This window comes from Helianthus annuus, chromosome 9, assembly GCF_002127325.2.
Source record: "Helianthus annuus cultivar XRQ/B chromosome 9, HanXRQr2.0-SUNRISE, whole genome shotgun sequence".
Lineage (NCBI taxonomy): Eukaryota > Viridiplantae > Streptophyta > Magnoliopsida > Asterales > Asteraceae > Helianthus > Helianthus annuus.
The window spans coordinates 147,195,951-147,210,311 of NC_035441.2; the positions used below are offsets into that span (position 1 = coordinate 147,195,951).

Here is a 14,361-nt window from a genome sequence, read left to right on the forward strand (position 1 = left end):
TATGTGCTAAATTCTTGAAATGCCTTTTATGTGCTCATACTTGTTTTACTATTCCATAACATACGCCTTTCCTAACGCTATTTTACTCGATTATGCTAAACTCGAAACACTCATATTGTGCAAACGAGACGACTTCACCAAAATAGGCGTGAAACCCACAGTTTGGTGAATGACTCTCAATCCACTTATTCTTTTTACACAAAATTCGCCATCAAGTTAGGATTAAAATCCTCACCTTGATGGAGAATTTCCATTTCAAATCTAGTGGACCCTTGTCAACGTGTCGGAATTAACTTTCTTGACCCGACGAGTACTAACCACACTTAGGGCACGAAGTTATCAAGTTAGGGGTGAAACCCGCATCTTGTCAACTAGTCTCACTCCTTGATTTTCAAAATCCCGCCAAGTCTCGATTTTTCGATTGATTTGGATCATGTAGTAACCGGAAGGGTGAATACTGTTAACCGAAGTTTCAGCGAGAGTATTCCACCTACTAGGCCAAAGTGTGCTTCCCAAACTCAAAAGAACTTTCGACCACTTCGGTTAGTCAAAAGTTTCGTTTTGGAACAATCCAACTTTTAATCAAACTTCCATTTTACTATTATCAATCTTATGCTTAACACAATACAACCTCTTCTTTTCAAAATTCAAATTATTTTCAAGATTTTTACACACACATCATACTAAATCTTTTCATACACCTATACGTTATTCAAATACATGATTTCAAAAACGCAACTAGATTTACATTTCTCGTAATCTCAAAATGGGGACATATCATCAAGATAGGAGTGATTTCCTTACCTTGACGATTAGCTCCACTCCTTCCCTTCTCAAAAACGACCCCACCAACGGGTTAGCGGTGATTCCCTTACCTCGGTGATCGTTACCAAACTTTCTTTTAAAGAGACCTTATTATGCAAACCACACGATCAAGTTGTATACCTGCATCGTTTATCATTTGTCAAAATCTCTACTTATGCAAATTTCAAAATTCATTATCTTATCAAACGTATTTCTTATCCTACAATCTATTTCACATAAGACACATACACGAAATTCTTAACCGTACCTTAAACGTTTTATTACCCGATTTTCAAAACTTTATGAAATGGTACCTATCAACTTAATCGGTCTAATGAACCTTTATATCCATTTAACATTCACAAACTTGATTCTACATTTCAAGTCAAACTCAATCTATTTTTGATTCGATAAACGCAACATTTTGCTCAAACAACCATACATGCATATCATCGTACACGTTTTAGTCAATGTTTCATGATAATTTCACACATATCATTCGTTTTTACATACTCAAAACTTCTTGATCATTTTATACTCTTACATTCATTGTGTTTTGACTTATACTATCCACGCAAACGCTATCATTTATGTTTGTACTACTTATATGCATACTCATACTTATGCTCATACGCATACTTATATTCATACTCGTATTCATACATTCGTACCTATACATGAGCGTAACCCGATGGGTTCACTTACGTTGGTCTCATACATACTTGAACATAAACATGCCTACATACTACGTTCTTATACATTCCTATTTTCAAAGTTACTGTATACCCTGACGCATACACAACTAGTACAAACTATGCGGGTCATGCGACGACCAATATAATCGCAAGTGCACACGGGATTATAATGGTAGACGCATGAAAATCATGGGTGTTCTACTATGTGTGGTAAAAAATGGAACATAACATGACATCATGAAATTACACTTAGACAAAAAATATCGTATTAACAATTTGGAGAGGGTCCATGATCTATTGATAGTTCTCTTCAATGTTTTAGACCTGGACCGGACCGGACCGGTTCACTACTTCGGGTCGTTTCTGCATTAGACCAGAGGTTCGTCCGGTGACCCGTGGTTCTGTCGGAGTTAGGCAACCAGTCAGACCGGTCTATTAACGAACAAGAGCGGCAGATGGTCTGATCTGAGAGGAATAGCGATGTTTGTTCGGGCTTTCGACAGTATACACAACGACCATTCTCCGTTTTGATGACTGTAGCTAAAGTATTTTGAACAGAAGCAACTTATCACCACAACCATGGCTTTCAAAGAACAACAACCTTCATTGTTGTTTCAGAATTATTTATTTGACTTAATGTTTAAGACCCTATGTTGTTTGGGTAGATGTGTAGCCTCAGTAAAAGTAGTTTTTATTTAATGGGTTGTAAGGTTTCATTGCAGGCACTTTGTTTTTGGGCGCTCGATGCAAATTTCTTTATTAAATATCTTTGTTTGCTTATTTCTATCTTTCATAATTAGTATATTATTTAATATTATATAGTTCAATAAACATCAATGTATGTTTAACTTATTTTTCATAAATGAATTATAACTATATTTACAATTTTATACCTTTTGTATTTATTAATATAATAAAAATTATATGGATAAACCCGGTTCTTAAAACGGTTCGACCGATCGAACCAGTCTGACCAGTGAACCGGTAGAGCTACCAGTTCGATTACCGGTCCGGTTTTAAAAACATTGGTTCTCTTTGTTATATTGCTCTCTTGTCCATCTAAACTACATTATTGTAACAGCGTTTGGTATGTGAATTTTCTAAAAACCACCCGTGTTTGCACACGGGTTTTACATCTAGTAGTAATTAAAACATGGGTACCTTGAATCCGATGTTAATAATTCAAACCAGTTTTGACGTGATTAAATAGAAAAAGAGGAATGAAGAAATGTGAGTAAGATAAACTTCAGCGGATTACTAGGAAGGTAAAAATAATACAAGTTACGACATAGAATGTTCACACAACTCATACTACATTGTCTAATTAATTCGTGATCCCCCAAACGATCCCACGTGTATTATTTTTTTTTCTTAATTATTGTTAAAATATTATATGTATTAGTAGAGTATATCTACTAATGGAAGACTTGATTTGGAGGAGTTTTAAAGGTTTTTTTTGTCCTTAGCTTGTTTCTCTTATGATGTTGGGGTATTTTGTCCATAGTGTAATTTTGTCTTGGTGTTGTATGTTTGTTTGCTTTAACAGCTTGCTAATGAAATGTCGTTTTTTTGGTCGTTCAAAAAAAGTAGAGTATATCTCATAGTACTTTTTTAAAGAGGAATTAATTAAACTGTTGTTGTTTAGTCTCACGTTTAACCATCTTTAGTTGTTTACATATCACTATCGATTTTAAGATCATCAAATAACCATACTCATACTTGTATTGTAGTCGCACCTCTTTTACCTATTCGATACATGTATCTGTATCAAGTTTTAAGCATTTTGGTAATTGGTACTTTCGATATCGATACGGGTACATTTTCGGTAAAAAAAATGGTATTGGTACTACATATGATATTATGCTTTATTTTTGTATTGTAGTATTATTGTTTTCTGAATACCGGTACACATACTGAAAAAGCTTATTTGGTGCCTGTACCTTATCGGTACTCATATTGATTTAGCCTATTTGGAACCCATAGGCATATCAATAAAGAGATCGAAAAAAGTGGTATTAAAGCGGGTACTGTACCTATATCGGTACGGTAATCAGTTCCCAAGTTTGTTCAAAAAAAGTGGTACTAAAGTGGGTACCATTCTTCTCAACTCCATTTAAGGTGAGTAAACCTCCATGTTTTATTGTTTGATTTAAGCTGAAGTATGTATGCTAGAATTGATTTAGCATATTTCGGTACTTACATTTGATTCACAAAACCTAACATCTAATTATCGGTTTTGTCATGTGCAATGGAAACTTGGCTTTTTTTCTTCTTAATATCCTATTTCTCGAGCTTCAATTGACACGTTGTTTTTCGATTTTTTTTTCAATTTAACGAATCGTACATGTTCATCATCAGAAGATACAAGTTAATTGTTGAACTTGTTCCCCAACAAATGAAATTTAAGGTAATTAAGTAGTTTTGTTATTTTGATCTTCATGTTTCATTATATTTTCAATGTTTTACATGAATTTTTGTAGTGTTATAAGAATGAGAATGCTCACATAACATTATCGTTCATTTGAAATCACCAAGAGAGATTAACATCTTAACATTTAATGTTGAAGGAATATCTCTATTTCATTGGTTTTAACCTAACATCTTTTTTTTTGAAAGGCAAACTTCATAAAAACAAGGCGACCTATCTTCAAGGCGGAAATAGGACCCCCAAAACCAACCAAGATTATATCACGTCAAAGTTACACCAACCTTGCCAATCTTGAGAACTCGACTTGAACCTATTCCTATACCAAAGAAAGCCCAATGCCTTAACATCTCAAACAATCTCAGCTGCATATGCGGATTTGCTTCTTGGTCCGAGACCTGGCCATATGCGAATGAAGCTCAGCAACATCCTTAATCGAAAAAAGTAAAGATAGGAGGTAGACCACACCAAGAAGCAATCCCTTGCCACACACCAACTGAAAGGGCACACGCCGAAAAAACATGGTCTGTAGTCTCTTGACCTTCATCACAAAAATTGCACACATTATTTTCCACATTAATGTTCCTCCTATGAAGCGCCACTTTTGTCAGGATCCTATCCAAAAGATCTCTCCACATAAAAATGTTGCATTTAATGGGAAGCCAAATACACCAATTAATGATCGGGCCAACATCACATATGCTACCACTTGAGAGCCATTTCTTGGCCGCACCCACAATGAACACATTTGACATCCCATCCTGCCATTCTCACCTATCATCCGCTAACAAAAGACGAACACATGTCAATAACTGATGGCAATCCACCACAACTCTCTTATCCTCCTCCGATTCCGGGTAATTAGACCACTCCCAACTGACCGGTCCATAAACGTTAAGTCTGTAGGCCACCACACACCATTTATTCTTTTCTATACGAAATAACGAAGGGAAAAGAATTTTGAGGGGAACCGAGGATACCCAAGCATCACTCCAGAACCGAGTTTTTGACCCGTTACCCACATATCCCCTCAACATACGTTAAAGTCGACACCTTCAATCTTTAATTTGTGCCCAAATGTAACAATTTTACTCCAAGTGCCAGAGATACAATTGTTATACAATTGTTGCATGGAAAGGAATACCATCTTCTTCTCGAGCCATGAATAGCATCGATCGTTCTTCTCCATAGCGCCTCACTCTCATTTCGATATCTCCACAACCACTTAAGAATCAAAGCATTTTTACACAACTCTAAAATAGTAAGACCTAAACCACCATCCCTCTTCAGACGCGCTACTTTATCCCAAGCCACCCAATATATTTTATCAACTTCCACACAAATCCCCCCCCCACCCAAAAAAAAATCTTTTTATCAACCTAACATCTGATTATTGGTTTCCTCAATTGAATATCTCTTTTTTTCTTCAAAGTTGTTTTTCTATATAATGATTCATCAACCAAGTTGATGTTATCAATTAGTTCATAATTTACATCTTTTTTGTATGAGAGGCCATAAAATGTATGATAAACACTTAATTAAAAAAAGGTCTTTGATGAGCAACAGAGGAAATCCTAAAATTCAAGTGGTAGCCTGCGTTGGATAGCACCCTTTCATTGATACATGGATAAGTTGGTTGGAGATGTTGGGCTTTTTGTCCAGGGGTTGAAGTTGAATACACGTTTGAAGAAATAAAATCTTAGAGAGCAGAACAAGGACGAAGGAAATAAGAACACTTGGATTTTTTTGGTTCACACCCGGAACAAGAAGTAGGTTGAATCAGGTTTGAGTTATCTGATGATATTTGTTAAGTAGGTTGAAATACTGGTGCACAAAAAAGGGTACCTACCCAAAATCGCACCTGGGAAAAAAAACAGAATCGGTTGTATTTGTACCTATGTATTATATACTGTATGGTGGTGGCAACAACTACATAAAAGTTAAAACCCTCATGGCAGAATACATCTTTGCAACGAACCTGGATACTTTGCGTAACATGATATCTGAAGATTTTGACAAAGTTATCTACATCAATAGACACAAGTTGAATGATGAGTAAGATACACCAAACTTTTAATAATCTTTAATCTTTAATTAGTTCATAAAGTACATCTAATGTATATATGTTTTGTATGCAGGCCATAAAAGGTAAGTTAAACACTTACTTTCAAAACACTAAGCCCATGATGAGCAAGACTAGGAATCCTGAAGTTCAAATGGTAGGATGACCGGTCAGGGCCCTTCCAATTAGGACATGTATAAGTTGGCTGTAGAATTCGTATGTGTAATGTTTCAGAACCGAACCGGACATTGCACCGTTCTCCTTACTGGTCTAGCGGTCTCCTTTTGGGTTATCTAATGATATCTATTAAGTAGGTTGAAATAGTGGTGCACAAAAAGAGCGGTGCCCCTCCTCGTTCATGTGGCTGGAAGAACTCTTCATAAAATTATAATATTGAATTTAAAACGTTACTTGTTTAAAGCACCTTGTTATAAACTCGCAACTAAAGAGAGGAATAAGAAAATGTTATGTTTATGAACAAATGGATTAACCTATTTAGGTAGTCCTGAAAGAGTAAGCTTGCTTGTTTGTTGCCTTGTTGGCGAGGAGCGCCACACTGATAGTGGAGCATTTAATAATGTAATGCCTCGCTTTTTGTAACTTTCCTTATTTAGAAAGTTTGGTTGTATTTCTATGTATGGAAACTGTATTCTCTTGTAATCGTATTTCATTTCCAATCATTGTAATCCGAGGCTTTGATCGTAATAAAACTTGATCATTTTACATAAATTATACAACGATTATACATACTTGTTTTACATTTATCTTATATACATGATTGTTACACATTCGTCTCTCACGTAAACTCGTACTTGTTTTTCATGCAATCAGTTGTAAATACGTGCTTTGATACTATTTATACATGCAAATACTTAAACGTACATTCACGATACTCAATTTATGCTTCATACATGCTTATTACCTAATAAAATCCCAAAGCATGCAAGTTATAGCTTAAAACCATGAACATATCAAACTTCAGGGACTCAAAGCGTAAAAATCACAAAGTTTCCCGGGCAAGAGGCGCCGCGGCACACAACAGCCCCCCCCCCCCCCCCCCACTCTCCGCATGTCGCGAAGGACACTAATCTGCAACCAGCTCGTTTCCTGGTCACGGGTTGGAGAATTTTTCAACCACTTTTCTCACCCTATCACCTTTAAACCTCATTTAACACTAAACCTAACTCACCCACTATATAAACAAGCTTCCTAACCCTCTTTTTTACTTTTCAGACACATCTAAACTCTCAAAACATTGTCTAACTTGCTGGAAATTTTAAGAACAAGGCAGAAAGTTATAAATGCTAAAAGTGAGTCAATACTCTCTCCAAGCATTTTTATTAAGATTATATAGTAAGAGTACACACCTGCTCTGGCACATCCTCAGATTCATAGTAGCCATAACCATAGCACAAGTATAACACTTAGAAACAAAAAAAAAAACTGTATTCCACCAGTTGGAAATCATTTCTCCTCTTCGATTTATAGTGTCTAACTGAAAAAAAATGTAAGATATGAGCTTACTTTGATACATACATACATACACATAACTATAAATATATATGTACATGGTAAACACTAAAGAATTTCTCTTGGTTTAGCACTAAAAAGATCTTACACCCATATTGATTAAAACCCATGTTCATAACGAAAGTGATACCAAACATCTCATGAAGATAAATAAAAGAAACAGCAACCTAAGAAAATTGATTACATGAAAAATATAAATACCCGTTTACAAAAAAAATATGAAGGAGAAATTAATCACCAATAAAGTACAAACTTCTAATGTTGGTATCATTTAGAACCCAGTTAATCCATGATTCCATGATGCCCAGATTTCATTTCCTACATAAGAAATTTATAAGACACAGATTGATAATGTGAGAAATTTATTACAAAGAAAGTATAAACTTCTACTATTGATGTCATTTAAAACACCGTGAATCCATCGTGCTCGTATTTGGCAATTAAAATTGGGAATTGTTTACCAAAGGGTTGATGCTAGTTAATTTATATTCTCACAATCGTATTGGGTTAAAACTTTAAAGATGACTAAAAATAGAACTGGTCAAACAAGTCGATTTCAAATGCTTACAACACGTTGCATGATAACTGTATTATATATAAGTGAAAAAAATAATTATATATGAACTGTTAATCCAATCTTTTTGAAAGAACACATTAGTCTACAAGTTCTATCCATTTGTCATTTTTCATATTTAGCAAAAAAGAAAAAAGTTGGTAGCTCATTTAACCCGTTAGATATAAATGATCTCGTTTAATGCCATATGTCCCTCAATGAGTTTCTTTTATTATATGTACTAGTAGTGATACCCATGTGCAAACACGGGTGAGTTTTAGAAATTCATGCATACTGTTGTAAAACAATGGTCTATTAGCAATCCATATACAACTATACTAAACGTTAGAGGACAAGACTATAGAGAATAAGTGAATAGGAATTCTTTTTCATTGAGATATCAACATATAATACAAAGAAGTCTATATATAGTGTTCTTACATTAATACAAAGGACATGAAGAGATGGTGGTTACATATGTGGAGAGTCACCACATTATGGTGCATTCATAACACTCCCCCTTGACTATCCACATGATGAAATATAATAGTCTACTATTCTTTTAATACGCTAGGTGATGTTGTCTCGTTAAAAACTTTGCTAGGAAAACCCAGTTGGATAAAACCATAGCTAAGGAAAAAAGAGTGCAACGCGTATTTTCTCCCCCTGATACTTTTGGATTAGATATGTTGCCCCATTAAAAAAAGCCTTACTAAGAAAACCCAATGGGAAAAACTTAGTCAAGGGAAAAATAGTGCACTACGCATTATACATAATTAACAACATGATTTATGATGATGTTAAATTAGTACTTCAGGACCTATAAGATAAACTGATACTACTGGATCAGTTATGTTGTCTCGTTAAAAACCTTACCAAGAAAACCCAATGGAAAAAAACTTAGTGAAAGGAAAAAGAGTGCAACATTTGAGATTAGAACTGTAATCTTACCAATACATCTAGCAAGAACGTAATATCAGATGTCGTCTTGTTTGCAAGATACGTCAATGCTCTGATCGGAATTAAGTATGGTACTTCTTGACTAAGTAGTTCAACATCCCTTTCTTGGGGTTGATAAGAATATTTTTTCTATGTCAAGCGATCAGACAATCGTTCATGTGCTCAACGAATGAGCTTTTTCTATGTAACATCTTCTAGATGTATTCAGATTGATGAGCAAAATTAGTACATATATACTCGAACTACAGGTCGAGAATAACTACACTTTGTAAAGGTCATTCAAAATTTTCCTCTTTAGTTTGAGAGTTCCCTCTTTATGATGTTTACATTATCACTGTATGAGTGAAATCTTGTTAAATAGATGTAGCTCATTTTATCAAAATTATACCTCTCTTTTCAGAGTATAGTCGACTGTACCACATACGAGTAGTTTCCTTTAAGATTCATATATATAACACCAATAGGGTTATTGTTTCATAATGCTTTGAGCATTTTTAATCCTTTAGGGGGTTTTCATACAGATGTCATTTGTAATTTTCTCGTACATGTATATGGTGATGACATCCATAAGTTGTTTTATCTGAAGTCATCTGAGATTGCGAGGCCGCTTAAACATTTAAAGATTATCGCATCCACTACAGGGGTATACGTTTCCTCGTAATCAACTGCTGGGATTTGGGAAAATTCTTTATGTTAAAATGCGTACCTTACATCGCAAAAACTTATTATTTACGTTTCCTTTTATTTAAAGACACCCATTTATAACCTACTGGTTTGACGTCTATGGGTGTTCGAACTGCTGGTTCGAAAACGTTTAGTTTGTCGAGCAAATTTAGTTCAACCTTAAGTCATGTAGCCATTTTGGCTATTTGTGTGCGTACACTCTTGCACACTTTCTATATATGTAATCTTTTTTTTTCATCGATTACATCTATTGCTATAGCATAATCAAATATATCATTTTACACGTGTTTCATTACGGTTCCATATTGTACTTATTTTGTACATAATTCATCGCGATCTCATATTTGGTTGGTACTAGAGTTTCTTTTAGAACTCCATTAGCCTCTTTTGGGGTTTTGACAACAACCTTCTTTAAGGTTTAGTATGCAACCACTTTTAGGGTTTTGTATGTAACCACTTATGGTGTTTTATGTGCCACCTCTTTTGGGGTTACACCAACTGCGTTACTCTGCTCTTTTTGTGTTTTGTGGGTTTTATCCTTTTGGAACCGATTTATCTTTCACAATTTATTAATATGATAATCATTTTGTGAGTACTTCCATTCGAGCAGATAAGTTTAAGCTGGTATATGTGACTTTGTCACCTTATTTGTGTTAGTGAATGCATCTTGTATTTCATTTGTTATTATTTGCAAATACACGCTCTTTCTTTTGGACTTCAGATTTGCATTGACCACTTCAGGGGTCGATATATAATATGATGCATTTTTTTTATGTTGCCAGTCTTTCATTTTCTTGTCTCCCCCTAAGACTGGGAATACGATGTACATATCCCATTTTATATGTTATGGTGGTGCTATTGGTATATAGGCTGCACAACAAAATATATATAAAATGATGGAAACTTGGTTCTCTTCAGGAGACCAGTTGTAATGGGGAGCATTTGTGATAAGCAGTTGGTTTTGAATTGATATAATCAATCGACGAATTTCGTCTCGACTACGTATGCCTCTCACTATATTTCACATTGTGCCTACAATGGTCTCTACAATTGGGTTGTCAAAGAACCGTGTTAAACCATGTAAAAAAACAATGTTCCATAGTGTTGGGCATATGCTACATACGGGTAGCTAAAAACTCACATGTAACCATGTATGAATGCCACAATCCACACAACTGTACATTTCAATGGTCCCATATAAGAGGGATTGTTTGTAGGAGTTTATTGTTTGAAAGGGCATAAAAAAATATTTGCCACAAAAAAAAACTAACTAGACATATGATAAGGCATTTTGTCACAAAAAAAAAAAATAATAACTAGACATATATTTGATTGTTTAGCATATCATGATGCTATCTTGATGACCTATTTGGTCATGCCATCATGTGGTGAACGTATAAATATTCTAGTAACTTCTGTTTACTCACCATATTTGATTTAATGGAATACTAGTGCTAATACCCGCGAATTTCGCGGGGTTAAAAAATGATATGTTTGTACTTTTGGTCAAAAAGTTTTATGTTACTTATCGTAAACGAACTGTATGCATGAACTTATTATGGCAATCTGAATTTAAAGATTAAAACAAAACAAAGAATCGTACTATAAATGTAACAAAAGGGAATTTAAAAGTAAATGTAAGAAATATGTTTTTCTGGTTTGAAATATAAATTGAAACTCTATTACTCTAACACTTCTACTTGCTAGAGTTTCGTAACCAATAACCTCGAATTCGTTTTAGACCAGTTGAAAAAACAATCATCACCTAACACCTAACGAAATATGTTCAACTTCAATTATATCAATCCATACATTGGAATGTTTTTCATTTACCAAAATATCGTTATATTTTCATTCTTAACAACTTCAGATAAAAGAGATAAGGGCAAATTTGTTTTTAACCATTACAATTCCATTTACTAATTTATGAACCAAACACAATACAAAATTCTGTTGGAATTCATTCTAATTACGTTTATAAATTCCAACTCCTGTAAAAAATTATGCGAACCAAATGGACCCTTAGAGTCTCTAAGGGGATAACTTAGTGGTAAAGAGGTGTATTCCCTAACCAAATGGTTGTGGGTTCAAATCTTGCAAGAGACAGGTGTGATGAGAGTTTACCCGTTCAAAAAAAAGTAATAAACATTGAAAGTTTTTCATTACTGATTAAAAAATGTATTAACAATAATTTAATTAAGGAAATAGGTTACAAATTGGGTAATTGTCCTAAAATTTTAACCTATATTTGATAAGTATGGAAATAGGTTACAAATTGGGTAATTGTCCTAACATTTTAACATATATTTGATAAGTAATTCACTTCATAGTAACTTCTGTTTACTCACCATATTTGATTTAATGTAATATTGTGAAAAATTAGTATCATTTCTAGTAACTTCTAATATAGTCTTCTTGGCCATATTTACTATATGATATATTTTAGATATTTAGTACATTTTCTTTTACACCATTCCATGGTGATGACTTTTCATTCAAACATAGTGAAAACTTAATAAATTTCTTTGGTATACATTAGAATTAGAATATGATGCATTATGAATTACAAAATTTGATATCAGCGGGTAAACTATCGATGCTCTTCTGGAGCATTTAATATGCTATTAACACGTGAAATAGTATTAATAGCGTCTCTACCACGTGAAATGTTATAGGTTTAGCCTTTGTTTAGAGGGAAAACATGTACTATTCATAAGGTTTTCCATCACTAGGCTATATGTTAGCCAAAAACGCCAAGTGCGATGAACTAAAGTTTGAGTTGAACTTGAAAAATCATTATTAAAACAAACAAGACTTTATATACATTTGGGAGAACTTCGGGTTCTCAACATTGATTTAGGATTCATGTGAAATTCAGTATAAATGAGCATCAACACTAACTCAAATGAATTATTATCTATCAATTTAAATAACTAACATCAGAGTAGTTTACTTATGAACAAGAGAACAAACATAAGAAAAAGATTTCCCTCATCATTTACCATGATCATGACCTTTATAACGATCATTATATCATCACGTTCACTTTTAGGGAATGAATTATAAGCACACAACTTTCATAGTGCTATCATTATAATTGCTTTTGTTATGTACATGATCTCGACCTTTCAATAATCTATCATTGCACTTATCTTAAGGAATGGCTTAGAGCCATACAACCTTCATTCTGGCTGTTTCAAACCTTTCAATATATATTACTACTTTATAAGAGAATTTGAGGTTTGATAAATGGAAATTGTTTTATATAACCAATATAAATAATCTTTTCATCACATAACCTCAACTAGCCCCATCAAAAGAGGCACATAGCCTACTAAGTATGCAAGAGTCATGGGTGGTGAAAAATCTAACATAATTAGAGACTTAATTTTGCCATAAAATCTCTAATCAATTGTCATAAAAGATATCAATACACCACATACACCACATGAAAAGTACTTAATTTTGCCATAAAATCTCTAATCAATTGTCATAAAAGACATCAATACACCTCATGAAAACTACTTAATTTTGCCATAAAATCTCTAATTAATTGTCATAAAATACATCAATACACCTCATGAAAAGTACTTAATTTTGTCATAAAATCTCTAATCAATTGTCATAAAAGACATCAATACACCTCATGAAAAGTACTTAATTTTGTCATAAAATCTCTAATCAATTGTCATAAAAGACATCAATACACCACATGAAAAGTTTATTATATTAATAGAAAATTAAACAAGTGACATAAATAACTCTACTCAAGAGTTTGTCACTATATGTAGAAATTTAATATTATTATAGGCTATTACTTTATGAACTAGAAAGGCAACAAAGTGTCACAATTTTACTTTTTGAATATCAGAATGAATAATCATAATAATAAAGATGATTGATGCTTAATGTAACTAATCATACATGCAAGAGTTATTTTACCTTTAAAACATGTGCTATGCTGAAAAACGTAAATGAAAATACTACATAAAAGTGTTGAAAGAATATAATGAAGTGGCAAAAACTTATCTAAATTGCTAACAAACTTTTTATTAATCATATAAACTAATAGGGAATGTTAACTGCCACTTTAAATGATTTGTTTATAGCTCTTTATGGCTAACTTAAATGATTGAATTATAGTAATTAGTTACCATCCCGTTTCTTCTTAACCCCCCCCCCCCCCCTTCAATTTCTTTGGTGGTTTTAGAAAGCAATCGGCCAAACACAAAAGCATAATTCTAGATCATGTATATCAAATTATCAATTCCAACTAGATTTCAACCGGTGAAGTATATGGCCGATTAAATACATAGAAAATCAGGTTTCTTCGGCAAATATTAACTAGATATATGCAAGTTAACTTGTTTTCAAAACAAAGTTTATTAGGCTCATCATCTTAAATACAATTTCTTATTTGAAATCAAAATGTCAAAATAATTCTTAGTACAAATAAATAATTTATGTGCATGTTGATGATCATATTGACCCGTTACTAGCAAATGTAAATTCTATATATAACATTTAAACTTTCATACATTTATAATGGATGAATAATAGATTATGACTAGTTAACCTAGGCAAGATTTTCATCGAGCCCATATAAGAACAACCAAAAGAAAAAATATACATAAGAAAATAATGAGGT

General features: G+C 33.4%; 1 long non-coding RNA gene across 1 annotated transcript; it reads left to right on the top strand.

The window, feature by feature from the left end:
- The first annotated feature begins 3,822 nt into the window (after window positions 1–3,822).
- Window positions 3,823–6,677, top strand: LOC110906275. The gene is made up of 3 exons (XR_002573795.1): window positions 3,823–3,906; window positions 4,116–5,979; window positions 6,063–6,677. It is a non-coding gene; the product is annotated as an uncharacterized LOC110906275 (long non-coding RNA).
- Window positions 6,678–14,361: the final 7,684 nt, after the last annotated feature.